Genomic DNA, 4,379 nt, shown 5'->3' with positions numbered 1-4,379 from the left:
TGCCTTGTTCTGTTATTCACACAATCACAGAATCACCAAGGTTGGAAGAGACCTCAAAGATCATCAAGTCCAACCTGTCACCACAGACCTCATGACTAAACCATGGCAGAAAGTGCCACATCCAATCCCCTCTTGAACACCTCCAGGGATGGTGACTCCACCACCTCCCTGGGTAGCCCATTCCAATGGCTAACAACTCTCGGTGAAGAACTTTCTCCTCACCTCGAGCCTAAACTTCCCCTGGTGCAACTTGAGACTGTGTCCTCTTGTTCTGGTGCTGGTTGCCTGGGAGAAGAGACCAACCCCCTCCTGGCTGCAACCTCCCTTCAGGTAGTTGTAGACAGCAATAAGGTCTCCCCTGAGTCTCCTCCAGGCTAAACAACCCCAGCTATTCCCAGCTATTCCAGCAGCTCTTCCCAGCTATTCCAGCAGCTCTCTCCACTTTCCATCTGGTTTTGCAAAGCCCAGGATGCCCAATGTGGTTTGAAATGGAGGACAGCTGACAGGCCAGCACCTTCTTCAGAATAATTCAGTAGTACTTAAAGCCATCTGACCGCTTGGCTGTGCAGCACTGAGGGCTGGTGCCATGCCCTCACACCAGAGGACTGTTAGCACCCAGGACTTCTGTGTTTCAGCGTTTTAATCTGAACTTTTGAATGCCCAGATCATTATAAATTCATGAAACACCACAGCTCCAAATAGCACTGAGATTTAAGTAACAGCAGCTGCCTTTTGGACAGCATCATTTTTGTGTGAGAGCCTTACTCTCTTCCAGTAAAATCCTCCCTCTGCTCCCAAACCAGAACTTAGGTGTTTCAGAGCAAGAAACATCCCATTTCTAAGCTATTCGTTTTTATAGCAAACAATAAGCAAATTTCTTACTACTTAGAGTTTTGTTTTATCAAATCAGCCACAGCAAAGCAATTTTTGTCTCACGTGGCAAAGCAGAAAATTTCCCTACTATTATACAGCAAGGAAGGAAAGTCAGCGTGTGGGAAAGTAGGATGCAGCCACACACGAGGAGTGTAGTAGAAAACCCCCCAGAGATGGCCTAAGATGTGATGTGTTAAACAAAGACCAAAGGTAGCAGTGAAAAAAATTGCAGCAGAAATAACAGGGGAGGGTGGGAAATAGAGAAAAATATAACCTCTAAATTTACAGGAGAGGAAGGTCTTCTCAAGAAAAGCCTTTACTAAAAGCAGAAGTTTTGTAGAAGAAGAAAGGAAAATAAACCCCAAAGAATTCTTGCAGAGAGGGAGGGTGTCCCAGCGGCTGTGGTATCTCTTCCTGCTCAATTCAGGCAAAAGTGATGAAAGAAAACAGTGGTTTCCCCAGAAGGTCATAAATTACTGAAAATGAGGAAGGCAGGGAAATAGGATGGGGTGAGAGGGGAAACAGAGAATTGAAACTGCTAAGGTGAAGTTTAACCAGTTCTGAAATTTTACTCTAAGATAATGAATTAAATGGAATAAAGTAAAAGAAAGCAACGATTCATTTTGGTTCCTGAGACAGGAGCCACCGGACTGCCCAGCAGGTCTGGTTCTGTTCTGATTTGCTCCATTAAAACAGAAAAACCCCCATAGCTGTGGACAACAGACCTTGACCCACCTGGCTAACAGAGTTTAGGCACAAGGCAATTCTGGGCACAGCCTCAGCCAGAGCTTTCCTGCTTGATTCACAAGGATGAGGATAAGCTGTGGAGGCAGCCGGAGTCTTGTTAGCTGTGACTGAATTGATGACCACAAGCCGACCTCAGGGGCTCTGAGTCTGCTTTTGCGTGGCTTCTGTGGCAGCCTGAGAAACTCCCACTCAGACTGGTAGAGATAGAAAAATACCCTTTGTAAAATGTGATTCTTGCAAGATTCCTGCAGCACAGGAGATAACTGCAAATGCAGCTGAAGGTGACAATAAGGGGAGAAAGAAGTAGCAGACAAATGCTTACACTAGATAAAATTTTTACTCTGACTGCTGACTGGTACAACACTGGTTAGAAAAGTGTGAGATAAGCTGTGTATTCTGCATTGGAATCAGAAATCACAGAATGCAAAATACTCTATACTGTGTCTTCAGCTTCTAGAGCAAGGGAAGGGAGCCTCAGAAACCAGAAGACTCAGAACTCGCTTAAGGGCCCAAAAGGGACAGGAGGAGAATGATTAAACCACCAAGCCACAATTCAAGTGGAAAAGAGTGAAATGGAACATATTTATGGAACAGAAAGCACATGTGCAGAGGGGAGGTGGCACTGCAGAAAGGATTTGTGAGTCACAGTAGCCAGGCACACCAGTGAAGTCTTTTAAGACCTGATCAGCTCCATCAGCCAGGGACAGCCCTCAGCGCAGTCACCTTTGCAGCTTGGGGCACAGCACATCAATGTGGTGTGGACAGTGGGGATGCTGCCTGGAGAACAGGGACAGCTTTGCAGTGAGGTTGTAGAAAGTGGAGGAAAACCCCTCCAACTATGTAAAAAGTTGCTGTGAGGAAGGCTGACAGCTTGCTTTCTTCCCATCTGTCAAGCTTAGCAGGATCTGCTTTGCAGGAAGGGAGAATCACATTAACAGGGCAGCAGGCTGCCTGTGGCATTTGAGGAACCTCAGGCAGGGTTTGGCAGATGGGTTGGAAGAGTGGCCTTCAGGAATGGTCTGTGCACACTTGAGCCTCGCTTAAAGCAGAAGAGACCAGGTGAAAGATGCCCTCCAGCTATCCCCACGCTCCCTGATTTCAGTGCTGTTCACTGTCCCTGCGGCTAGCAGGCAGGTGGAGGGGACAGTGCAAAGACACTAATAACTGAAAACAGGGAAGCTTTAACTGGTGGTAAATCACAGTATTACAGTATAACTAAGGTTGGAAGAGACCTCAAGGATCATGGAGTCCAACCTATCAACACAGACCTCATGACTACACCATGGCACCAAGCGCCACGTCCAATCTCCTCAATCCACCGCTGAACCCCAGCAGCAGGTATAGGTAAAATACCAAGCTCATTCATCATGGAAATACTCTGCTGTTCAAATTGGTAAGCCTCTCTATGATGTGGCAAAGCAAGCAGCCTGCCATGTAATTTGTTCAGCCAAAGCTGCATCTTCAAATCTGCATCTTGGGTGTACAAGCAATTCATGCAAACATATGTTGGCATCATGTCTGCACAGTGCTCTTAAAAAACCACACTTCTCATTGCATGGTTTGCTTGATCTTACTGACTTTGGCAAGAAAATTCTTGGTTTAGTACATTGCACTAAAATAAGAAGGTCTTTCCACTTATATATTACTGGCAGGATAGAAAGCAACTTTTGTTAAGCCTTCCACAATGCATGTTTATGGGTTCAAAGATACATGGAAACTGAAATTATGAAACAAAGCAATTCTGGAGTTAAAATTTATGGGGAGAAAAAAACCCCAACAACCAAAAAAGAACCCCAAAGATGAAAACCACAGCTTGCATTCCAGGGGCAGAAGCTGCTGTGTGTGTTTCCTCTGAAATATTTCCTCCCTGTGCTACGTGTTGTACCTGTTGGCTTGAGTTTTTCCCTTATCTGCAAAACATCTTCCAATGTTTGTATGAAATGGTGCCAAAAAAACCCTGCTACATGTGAGGGCTGAAATGCTCTCTTTTGCAACCAGTCCAAGGTCTGTGTCACAAGTCAATTTCTGCACTACAGAGGTTCTTAGAACAGGCACAGAAAGTTTGCCACAATGAAGGGGACTGCAGCCAGCCTGGGTTGCCATCCCCACTCATGGTCCCACTGCTAATTTCTACATCTGCAGAAGTATCTTATTACAGCAAGACTAGTGGGGGGTTTCTCCATAAAATAAAACTAGAGATAAACAATAAATCAATACTGCCTCAAACTTCATACTCATTTTACAGAACATGTACTTCAAGAACATCATCGTTTGCAGCTGGATGGAGGATATAAACTTCAGGAGTCTGTTACTGTTTGCACGACACATAGAAACATAGACTCATGAAATCAATTAGGTTGGAAAAGACCTCAAAGATCATCAAGTCCAACCTGTCACCACAGACCTCATGACAACTAAACCATGGCTTCAAGTGCCATGTCCAATCCCTTTTTGAATACCTCCAGGGATGGTGACTCCACCACCTCCCTGGGCAGCACATTCCAATGGCCAACAACTCTCTCTGTGAAGAACTTTCTCCTAAACTTCCCCTGGCACAGTTTGAGACTGTGTCCTCTTGTTCTGGTGCTGGTTGCCTGGGAGAAGGGACCAACCCGCTCCTGGCTACAACCTCCCTTCAGGTAGTTGTAGAGAGCAATAAGGTCTCCCCTAAGCCTCCTCTTCTCCAGGCTAAACAACCCCAGCTCCCTCAGCCTCTCCTCGTAGGGCTTGTGTTCAAGGCCTCTCCCCAGCCTCGTTGC

Source organism: Melanerpes formicivorus, unplaced genomic scaffold, assembly GCF_026170545.1.
Source record: "Melanerpes formicivorus ecotype bairdi unplaced genomic scaffold, bMelFor1.0.p_v2 SCAF_38, whole genome shotgun sequence".
Classification (NCBI taxonomy): domain Eukaryota; kingdom Metazoa; phylum Chordata; class Aves; order Piciformes; family Picidae; genus Melanerpes; species Melanerpes formicivorus.
The sequence above is the reverse complement of the archived record's forward strand: the minus strand, read 5'-3'. Positions refer to the sequence as shown.